Genomic DNA, 12,155 nt, shown 5'->3' on the forward strand with positions numbered 1-12,155 from the left:
ACACACACACACACACACACACACACACACAGAGTTATTTTCCCAAATATTTTCCTGCTGTAAGAATAAACGAAATGATAGGCAGGTGGTGGTGTGTGCCTTTAATCACAGCCCTCTGGAAGCAGAGGCAGTTAGATCTCAGTGAGTTCAAGTCTAGCCTGGTCTACAGAGTGAGTTCCAGGACAGCCATGGCTACCCAAAGAAACCTTTTCTCAAAAAAAAAAAAAAAAAAAAAGTAGATGAATGAAAAATTGATCTTCAGGGAATGTCGTCATTGATCCACTTAAAGGCAGGACTTCAGCAGCAGTTTTTATCAAACACTTCACTGTACCTAGAACCTACCTGAGACAGACATTGCCCAACACTTCCCTTTCTGTTTACTTATTTCGTCGCATATTTAAATGGAGAGAGAGATCAGCAAAGAGGTTCTAATGAGCAGCAGCATCTTAAGTTTGCAGATTATAAAGGGGAGGACAGAGTGGACTGGAATCAGGCTGTAAAAAGCAAGCCCTCTAAGGCACCAAGATGCCAGGCTTAATCCACCCTTTAGTAAAGTCACCCGTTCCCACAATAGCTCATGGTGTCTGTAGCCTCTTGTGCATGCTCACTCTCCTACAGAATTACACTCTCACAACCGGGCACAAAAGCCCTGTTTGTATCTTTAAAGTCCTTCACTGGCCCCGTTTCTCTTGTTGATCAAATGAAAATTCAGTTCAAGTGAAATGAAGGAATTGTAACACTGATACTGAGCTTAAACAGTTAAAATTTGTTATGGATACAAAACAAAACTTGAAAGGACACAGAGCTATTATGCAAGTCATTTAGGAAAGGCCATTCTGATTTGCTTCCTAGAATTATCAAATTTATAAGACGGTCCATCCATTCTCCAGATAGTAGCTGGAGCCCAGTATGAGTACTGGCTAAGGAACATTTTTTTTAAACATAATGAGATCATGTAAACAAAATAATCAGGAGTATGGAAAGCATGTCACCTGAGAAAAAAAATATAAGATGCACAGGAGTTTAACAGCTATGAAGAGTCACAGAATGATTGTCCGTAAAGAATGAGGCAGCCAACATCATTTAAATAAGACAAGTCCTTACCAGAAACACCACTGACAGAGAATATTCTTCTTTTCTAGAGAATCAGAGAATTATGAATCAGAATAACTAAATCTGAAATGGATATCATTGTGAAATGTAGAGTTCCCTGACATATTTAAATGTATCAAAGATAAAATGACAGCTTTACTCTTCAGAGAGTAAAGACTTTTTTGCATGTTAGTGAGTTGTTCATTATATCACTTCCTAATTTCTCTCCAATTATAAAATTGCTTGAAAAAAAGCTCTTAATTAATCTCTTGATCTTATTGAGCTAATATTACACTGTAAAACATGGCCATTATTGAAACATATATTATTACAGATGGGTTTTAAGGTTGAGGACAATTGAAAAAAAAAAAAAACGAATGAATGTAATGCTTCTGATTTGTGGTCTTGGATACAGGGGGGAGAGAAACCATTTGGAGGGTAGGACAAGAAGTTCATCCTCTTTTCCTATGTAGGATCAGCGAGGCTAGTTGGAGAGGGAGATAAGGAGAAAAGAGAAAGAAGAGGAAGGAGAAGAACAAAAAGAAGGAGGAGGAAGAAGGAACAAGTGAAAAAAGTATGAATAAAATGAAATCCACATAATACAGAATAAAGCTTTCTTTGATTAATCACATGACAACTTCTTCAAGGTCAAAGAGAAGGTAATGGAGTTAGAATAAATGTTTGGAATTTCCCAGCCATTTACATTTCTAAGGAATCTGGGATTAAGTACAAACTGGAGATTGCCTTCACAATATTTTTCATGACTTCAGCTAGTTATAAAAATTGTAAAGTCAGTCCTCCAGGCATAGCCTTCTCTCCTCACTCTCTTCTGCCTGCTTGCCTGCCACCCATTCTCTCTTCCTCCCTCCTTCCTTCATCCTTCTTCCCTCACTCCCCTTTTCTGTGAGGCTATCTTTCCCCTGGCCTTCCCTCTAACTTACTTATCTGAATTTAATTTCCCTAGAAAATGATGTTTTAAATAATGTACTAGGGCAAATCAGCTCACATCATTTCTCAAAATGTCATTTTTATTACAAGCTCATACCAAAGATAAAATTTAGGCTCTTTTTTTTTCTACATTTATTCTAACATATGACAAGGGTAACATTTAATAAAAAACTTTAATTGCTATCTTTATTAGGTGGTCTTCTATTGGAATGTTTTTTATAACCCAATTCCATTTTATGTTACCTGATAATGTTTCGCTGTATTTGAATAGACATATTTGTAGTTAAAAAGTAATTGTGTTGAACTCATTTATATTTTATCCTTTTGTGTTCATTATCTGAGTTTTTAGAAAAATCAAAATAAAATTTAAAAATATCTCCTTTCATCTGAAAATATTCTGAACACTTTCTATTTCCATTTTGTAGTGTTGGAGTTATTAGCTTTTGGCAATTACTTTTGTGTAAAAAATAAGTCAAGTAGTATGATATGGTTTTCTTGTAAGAGTCATCCCCCACTGCCTTCAGAGTAATTCTTCTGTTGACCCTAGAGGGCTGGCAATCAATCCTCATATTCCGTTACAAGTTGCATCAGAGATGGATGGATATTGAATGCCATTAAACCTCCTTCTAATCAGACAAATTCTTGGGACATCTTTGCCTTTCTTTTGAATGCTTGATTGAATGGATTATTTTATTTATCAATATTCTAATCGCTAATGCAGTCATCATAATTATTAGGAAATTTTGGTTTTGCTGTGCCGTGTACTGAAGTGATGTTACTTTTCCATATCTATTACCATTTTTGATGTGTTATCTTCTTTAAAATGATGTAGCATCTTCAATTAGAAATCCTTCTGTGGTTTCTATATTCCAAAAGCTTGGAATTACTGTAGAGCTGGAGGCTCTACAGAGGGTTGTAAACCTTTCCTAATGATAATGACCTGTGTTTTAATTTAACACTTGTTTTCCATTTTCCTCTCCTTCGATTGCTCTGGTACTTGAATTTTGTGTAAAGCTCTCTCCAGAGCTTGTTAAATTGTAAATTCCCTGCTTTCATCTTTAAATTTTTATTTAATAACTTTAAAGTAGGCCTCACTTTAGCAGCACAAAAAGGATATTGATGAAGGAACATTGTTTTGCTACTTTCTATGTTGATACCTTGAAATCTTTTCAGAATACCAAATCAGTCATATGGCTAGGGATCTAAGGGCAGATATACAGCAGTCTACAAAAAGAGTCCTCCTCCATGTCTACTTGGTGCCACTTGGTGCCTTTGCTTGACAGCCTGCCGCCGATCCCACAGAATTGGTTGTGGAGTCCATGCGTAGCATCCTTACCGCAACAGTAATCGGATGCCTTAGTAAGACTCTGGGCTCTTGGGTTAGGACACAGAAGGTCTAAGACATATTTTAGCCCCAATATCAACTTCCTTAAAATAAAATTTTTTAACAAAGGTTATATGTGCATGTCGTGATGATGCACAGAGCTCCCAGGGCAGCTCCAAGAACTTTTTCACCCAGCTCATTGATGTGCTGTTTTGTAGATGAGCCATTGTAATGCCTTGCTTGGTCTCTATCTGATGAGTAAGAAGGAAATGTGCCGTCTCTCCCCATGTCGGACAATGTTCTCTCTGTTCTCATCACAGAAAACACTAAATTTTGTTTACACTTATGAAAATTTCACCTTTTCAAATGGACTTCATTACTCTCTATTTACCTCTATTCCTTCTAGATACATTCTTCAGATTAAATTGTGTATCCTCTCCCCTAAAAAGATACATTGATGATCATTCTCTCAGTACTTTAAAGGTGAGCTTATGGGGGAGGAGGTAAAATTCCTGCAGATCTAGTTGGTTAAATTAAGATGAAATAATTCTGGACTAGAAAGGATCCTCAATCCAATATGACTGTTGTACAAAAAATGGTGGGAGGAGATGGTCAGATGAAGACTGAGGGAAGGATTAGAGTTTCACCCCACAATTCATTTGCATCCAAAAACCTAGTCCTAAAATTGTGTACACATAGTTCACTGTGGAATGTTATTTAATGTTTATCCTGTTTATCCCAGAGGTAGCTAAGGTTGCTTTCACTGTGCTAAATCACAAGAAAGCATCTTAGCTCATATTGCTATCAAAACAAAAGATCAAAATTTTAAATTCAAGGTACAATTTCTACAAAATGTCTACTGCTTTGGTGTTGTACTGAGTTAGACAAATCATTCGGTCAAATCTCTGTATGGTGGATCCCATCTTCCACATATGCACTATTGTAAAGGTGTGATGTTAAAGAAAGAAGAATGTGGACTGCTAGTCAGTCAGTAAAGGATTCCCAATGTAGACATGGATGCTGAAAAAGTACCAACTCCGCTGACTCTTGAATCAGTGCCTGGTAGCAACACTTGAAGGTATTTAAGATTTCTTGTGTTACTTGCAGGTACTTAAATGTGTAGTTTCCATAGCAAAGCTAAAAGAAATCAATCAGACTAGATTTCTGTTTGACACATCACTGTACAGTGTTCATTTGTTAGGCTCACTCTCTGCACTCATCCATTTTAATCAAAATAAGTTAATTTTAATAAATCCAATTTGACTTAACCTATCATGGGAAACAAAAAATGGAGACTAAGCAAAAGTACTAAGATACATTTTGTAAACCTTAAATCACAAAGACATTCTGCTTCCTCCTGCTCCATGATCAAAATTATGAAATAAAAAGGTGGAAGATCACATAATTTCTAACTAAGGTTGCAATGCAGATTTCCCTGGATTATCAATAATCAATTTGATCTTGTCCCATAATGGCACCATGTTATACCCTCAAGATACTGACCAGCTACAGCAAGGCATGTGTCTCACACCGGTATATGATATGAATGGGATCAACACACATCTTCAGTGTGCTGTGTTGACAGAGTATTTTGGATGGATCCAATAAAATGCATGAAATATTCAATGTTTTATAATAAAAAGTTTATGTTCTAAGATTGGTCAACTTTGACTAATACCCATGTTGAAAACATATTTAAGGTAAGCTATGTTAAGTTATGATACACACACACACACACACACACACACAGTAGGAATCAAAGAGAAGAAAGGATAAAATGATAGAAAAGGGAGATGTGTGTAACATAAACTGAAATCACAGTAAAGTTGGGACAGGGGCTGTCAAAATCCCAGAGATGTAGGTAAGTCCCTCAAAGTAACTGTTAAGATTAAAAACCAAACAAACAAACAAAAAACAACCAAATGAACAATGCTTAGAATTTTGAAGATATTTTGAAAAGATATTGGAGGGCTAGTCAGTAGAAATCAAGCTCTTTAGCTCAAACAAGTCTAAGCTGAAGCTCATCCTGTACATTCGAGGCAACCATGCTAACTGCTGTTAACAAGGCTCCAACTGGTCAAAGCAACTCCTTACTTATTTGAAGGCCAAACACTAGACCTTTCAGACACAGTATAAGAGCTACAGCAGCCAGTTTTGAGGTTCCCAGGTCTTGCCCGGCCTTCACAAACATATGGTGCTCCTATCATATATTACATCAAATATCTTGAAATAAAGAAGCAGAGACTAGAGAGACTATTCAAGGAGTTGGAGCATGCACACTGCATTCATAGTGGCGTTCAATCCCCCAACACCAAGTGAATATCAGGCTGTGGGTGCTACCCTGATATTACAGTGCTATGTGAGGTAGAGGCAGGGGGATTTATGGCTTTGGTGGGCACAGTCAAGCTCTGTGATAGGATTGTCTCAAAGAAAAGAGTGGTTGATATAGCAAGACATCTGATGTCTTCCTGGGGAGTCAACTAGACCCTTTATATCTTCCTCCTCTCAGTGTGGGAAATTTACCACAAAATTGTGTTGTTTTCTGTGTAACATTCAGAGGAAAATCCAGATTTAGTGATTTAAAAATATTTAAACAATAAGTTTCCAAACTATAACTGGACATTTAGGATAAAATCCCAGGCTCCAGCTGCCCTACCAGGCTTAGCTCAGCCACCTGCACCCATTATTCCAATTAAAAAGATAAGTAATGGTGCAAAGTAAAAGGAAGCTTATTCAATGTGACTATACTGCCTGGAGAAACTTTGAATCCAATGGCCCCAAACCCGCCTGGTCTGAAAAGAGCTTTAGGTTTTAAATACAGGAAGAATAGGAACAAAGGTTCAAGAAGCATATTTAGTTAAGCAGTCATGGTATAGGTATGGTCTCCTTGAAAACTGCCTTGGTTCTGTCTGTGATAGACAGCCTAAAGACATCTTATTTTTTACCGAATCTAAATTTTCAGATGACTATTTCTGCTCTAAGGCAGAAATCATCTTCCTAGGTAGCTGTCTAATAGAATAGAAAGAAGCTCTGTCTGCCAAGAAAGCTTGGAATGCTACTGAACTGCAAGCAACTCAAGAGTAAAGGTTTAATCAACGACTCAATCTGTTCCTACAGCCAAAGTGAAGAGACCAAAAATGAAGTTATAAACTACACACCCATAAACTCCCACCAACAGGATTGCCAAAACATAAGTTTAGCAAAGACAACAACAATAGACATGTTAAAGTGAGCCAAGAAAGCCCACAAGATCTCAACCCTACACAAATATCTACTATTCCTTGGACCAATTAAGGAATGCTGAGAACAGGAAAAATAGTCTGCCCCAGGGAAGAGCACACCAATTGGTTACCCAATACCAAATGGTCACCCCGAAAACGTGGAGACAATTAATGCTATACAGACTGAGAAGGTTGTGTTAAGGCCTTATTCATAAATAGCCAGAACCTGAAACAACCCAGATGTCCATCAACAGAGGAATGGATACAGAAATTGTGGTATTTTTACATAATGGAATACTACTCAGCAATTAAAAACAAGGAAATCATGAATTTTGTAGGCAAATGGTGGGATCTAGAAAAAAATCATCCTGAGTGAGGTATCCGAAAAGCAGAAAGACACACATGGTATATACTCACTTATATAGACCTATAAGATAGGAGAAACATACTAAAATCTGTACACCTAAAGAAGATAAATAAGAAAGAGGTCCAGGGGCAAGATGATCAGTCCTCATCTAGAAAGACAAAGGGGATGGACATTGGAAATAGGAGAAAACAAGTAACAGGACAGTAGCCTACCACAGAAGGCACCTGAAAGACTCTACATAGCAGTGTATCAAAGCAGATGCTGAGACCCATAACCAAGCCTTCAGCAGAGTGTAGGGAATCATGAAGGAAGGAGGAATTAGTATATCCTAGAGGGAGCAGGGAGCCCCACAAGGTCCAAATATATCTGAGCACAGGGGTATTCTATGAGACTGTTTATCCAACCAAGGACCATGCATGGATATAACCTACAACCCCTGCTGGGACATAGTCCATGGTAGCTCAGTATCCAAGTGAGTTCCCTAGTAAGAGGGACAGGAATTGTTTCTGACATGAACTCATGAGCTTCCCCTCCCCCCTGAGGGAGGAGCAGCCTTGCTAGGCCACAGATAAGGACATTGCAACCATCCTGAAGATACCTGATAAGCTAGGGCCAGATGGAAGGAGAGGAGGACACCCCCTCTCAGTGGACTGGGAAGGGGGCAGGGAGGAGATGAGGGAGGGAGGGGAGGATTGGGAGGGAAAGAGGGAGAGGGCTACAGCTGGGATTCAAGTGAATGTATAAAATTATTTAAAAATAAAAATATTAATATAAAAAAGAGAAATGGTATGATTATATTATAATCTCAACAACAAAGGGAAAAAGAAATGTTTAGTTAAAAGTGAATATTTAAAGCATTACACAACATGAACAAATATTAACAGGCCACACAAAAGAACACAGTAAAAAGAAAATAAAGGAGCAGAGACGCCAGGCATTTCATCCTGCCTCAGCTGCCTAGTGGGCACAGGTGAGGACTCAATGATTTTTTACAAGAACATCAAAAGTGTGTCTCAAAATGACAGTGGTGATATTTCTGTTTTGTGGCCCTTTAGACTTTTGTTACTCTAAAATTCCATTTTACTGGGAATCCATTTTCTACTGGTACTTTTCATGATGGGGTTTTCTTCTCTTTCAAACAGTCTCTAGATAAAATTCTTTTCAGAAAGAGAGAAATAACTAGTAATTAAAATAAAATATGTACATTGTTTTAATAAACCATTAAAAAGAATAAGCACAAACAGAAACATAAAGTATCACTTCCCAGAGAAGGAACTAAATACCTGGAAAATTTAGGAAGAAAGTCAAGCAAGATTATTTTAATAAGTAACAAAGTATCTATCCATATAGGCATAAAGTAAATAGCTATCAGCACAAAACACAGCACTCACCTCCAAGGGAGAAAGATTGCTTATTCTTAGGCAAATTGTGAGTGAACTGTGTCCTGTGAACACAGATTCAAGTTGCATGAATGAATTGTTCCACTGTGGAAACCATTAAATGAGATGAATATGACACATAAGTAACCATAAATCACCTCATTCACCAAATGCCTTGGTGGAGAGTTCAGGTAGGCACTTCCTGGAAATCAGGGAAATTCTGCTGCAGGTTTTAGACATTACCCATTACCGATTGACTTTCTTAGCTTCAGGGTGGGAGGATGTTAGTGATTTGTTTGTCAAACCATTCCAAAGATTTTACCTGATAGTTGAAAGGATGTTGGGTCAGAGAGACATGACGGGGGCGAGGGGAGTACAACGAATGGGTCTTTAGGGGACTAAAGATAATCCAAGATCATTTTGGCTCTGGATCTGCAACCTTTCCGATTTTCCACATGTACAAAGTTCTATTCACTACCTTTGCAGAATCTTAATATAGGGTGGTACTTTTCTCTGCTAAATTAACACACACGCCAAACATTAAAGATGGGAAGCAGAGGAGGGTTTACAGCTTGCCGGTGGAGAGTGTGTTAGTAAAATCATTTCTGCAAACAGCCTGGTATCTAGTAATTCTTACTACCTAAATATTTGAATCCAAATAAAGTGCCAGAGGGAAACCTCACCACAGTACTATGATGTGGGAACAAAATGTTCTAACAGGCACTAACAGATAGTAAATAAGACAAAATGACTTAAATATCCAGACACGGAAATGGAGAAGTGGTCATGCAATTATACAATGGAAAGTTGGAATAGAAATGAATGCTTGTGGCTGTGTGAGACGGTAAGAAAGGCTTTTTGTAACATGATGCTGAAGGAAAGATGCAAGTTTAACATGCAAGAGAACATCACTTGCTCTCCAGTCTAATAAAGTTCAAAAGTATTTATAATTGGATAAATTACTCTAAGAACCATGTACATTTGGTAAACTGCATTATTCAAAATAAAGGAAGGAAAAAAAAACAGCATAGTGATGACATCTGGTAGGGTAGTCAGGGAATATAGTTCAGGAACCCAGAGTTACATGTGTGCTATTTATAAATAATACGATCATTGCAGTGTCCACATGGATGTACATGTAATTAATTTATTTATGAATTATGGAATTAGTGAATGAAATCAATGAGACCGTTCATAAAACAGTGAATATTAGTGTGCCACCAATTTGAACTTACTATAAGAAAAATACTGTGCTTTTAGGCATCCTTGAATATTTTATATTTATGAAAACTCTGAGTGCACAGAGAATAATACTGCCATGGAGGATGCCATAGCACCGGCCACTAGAAGCTGTATCAAGTGTACATCAGTGTGGAGGGTAACATGAATAAGGGCACCATTATTGTGGGCATCATCGGCACCATTGTTTGAATCAACTTTGAGGAGAATAGTCTAGACATCTAATGTAGTATCTCAAAAGATTATGTCTTTGTATACACAGAGTGGGCAGAGGACTCAGTGGAGGCCCTAGCGGCCTTCACAGCAGAGTTTAAAAGCAAACAAATGCATGTGCTTGCTTTGGTCTGTCCCTGGGACAGGCCGCCAATGTGATTGTTATGACTGTGGGGAAAAAGACACTGGTCCAAAGAGTGCCCAGGGGCCAACAGGGACATGTGACACTTACTGAGCAGTACTATGAACAGCATTGTGAGGTGCTGGAGTTCTAACTGAGAGCTACAGATAATCTATGTGTTATGATGATGTCTATAAACCACCAGACTATTATAAGTGCTACCAGGTCCCCTCTGAATGAAGCTGTGGCTGCAGTTTCTCTATACAATTATCCAGAGTAAACTGTGCTTCATGTACCTCAAGTCCAGTGCTCAGCCATAAACAGTCACCTCAACTCTACATAAGCTAATCCCTAGGACGGACACCCATTACAGAGCACTGGTCTTGCTATGCTTGTTGCTGTGTATGCCTCTTTCTCCTATTCTGGAAGGAACAAGAGAGCTCAGGCTGTAAGGCAGCTGCACTCCCGGCAGTAAACGACCAAGAGTGATCTGCCTCAGGCTTCAGCATTGCAGGCCTGTGAGCCATGGCCCTATAGGAGCTGTAGCCTCTGAAAACCCGGAAGTGAGATAACTGTGGACAGATGTCTCAGACTGACAGTATACATGAGGTCATTTGGTTGATGCATGTAACCCCTTTCCTGTTTCAGAAAATAAAGGAATTTGTTACCAAATTCTTTCCTAATTTAATTCTCTAAGTTGACTTTTTTCTTCCTGATGCCTTCTAGTCTGTTTCTTGAATTCTACACTGAAGGAGCCTAGAGAAGGGTAATTCTGACATCCTCCTTTTCCTGTAATAAAGGAACCCTGTTATTTTGTTTTCTCTGAGAGCTGCCCTTTTCCCTGCCTGCCTGAAGCATCTCATTTCCTTTTAAAACATCACTACATTGGCAAGCAGCCCTTCACTCCTCCCTGTTAGCTCTGAATTCTAACACTGAATCTAACTGTAAGTTGTTAGATCCATGGCAGGGTTTATTTATGCTTTGGTTTCATATCTTGTTTTGTTGTATCTTTGTATGTTTTGTTGTTTGACCTCTGTCTATGGTACAACATTAACTGAAATTTAGACTTGTTTTCTTCCATTCCATCGTTTTTTGTTTTTTGTTTTTTTGTTTTGTTTTTTTTTTTTTTTTTTTGACAAATGAACATTTCTAATACTTTTTTTAATGAAGGGTATGTTAGTGTACCAGAGTGCTTCATAAAAAGAAACTTCCATAAAGGCCCAGAAATCATTTCTTCAGCATCCACAAGAACTTGGTAGTGAACCAAACAGAAAGGACTCAACAAGTTTGGGTGATAGAAAAAGACATGAGAAAGATATTTCTGCTTTACAAAGTACATGGTAAAAAGAGAGAAAAGTGGGGATAGAGTACTGACCCAATGATTAAGGGTGCATTGCTCTTGCAGGGGACCCAGATTCAGTCCCTTGTCCTGCCAGGCAACTCACAGCTAACTGAATCTAGATGCAGACCACCCAGTGCTCACTGGAAACCTACTATTTAGAGTTTGGTGCACTCATATCTTATAATTGCAAAACACAATTCAATAGATTATAAAATTTGTTACCATGCTCCAAAGGGTACTTTCAGAATTTTTCAGATCAAATTTATATACAGATACAACAATGATCAATAATATCAGACAAGTATGACACAGTATGCAAGCAAGATGCCCCAAGCAAGCCTTCCTGTGAAATATCCTACAGCTAGACATGGAGATATGGCATACTCCCCTCCTTCAGTAGTGAGACAATCTCTGGTTGTCAGGTACACCAGATTCAGCTTAGCTGCAAAGAGCTATGCTGCCTGGTCACACGTTCCCAGGATAACCAAACACCCACCTTCTGTATGGGATCTGCTTATAGAGAATGCAACCAGGAAGACTCATAATTATTACTAAATAGATTGCCTGTGAAGTCAGTGGATGCTTAACTGATCAAAGGTAAAACCAAACAGGACGAGAAGAAAGGAAGAAAGAGAGATAAAAAGAAAAAAGTCAATTCAGAGAGAAATGTTTTAGAAGAGTTGTTTTCTTGGGTTATGGCATGGCCATGGCAACCATGGAGCAGATCTAGGAAAAAAAGCAAACCATACGTTCTGACTGAACTAAGAACATATAAATAAAAGAAACCTGTGTTACCAAACAGACCTTCTGCTTCTGTCACACCTTCTAAAAAGAAAAAGCTAACGTTGAATAAATACAACACACACACACACACACACACACACACACACACACACACACACACACACA

At 38.2% G+C, this 12,155-nt stretch overlaps 1 protein-coding gene across 3 annotated transcripts in view; it reads right to left on the reverse strand.

The window, feature by feature from the left end:
* The window catches only part of Kcnt2 (potassium sodium-activated channel subfamily T member 2), a 377,298-nt gene that overhangs the window by 276,659 nt on the left and 88,484 nt on the right, over window positions 1–12,155 (reverse strand). The window lies entirely within an intron of this gene.

Source organism: Psammomys obesus, unplaced genomic scaffold, assembly GCF_907164565.1.
Source record: "Psammomys obesus unplaced genomic scaffold, mPsaObe1.curated_primary_1811, whole genome shotgun sequence".
NCBI lineage: Eukaryota > Metazoa > Chordata > Mammalia > Rodentia > Muridae > Psammomys > Psammomys obesus.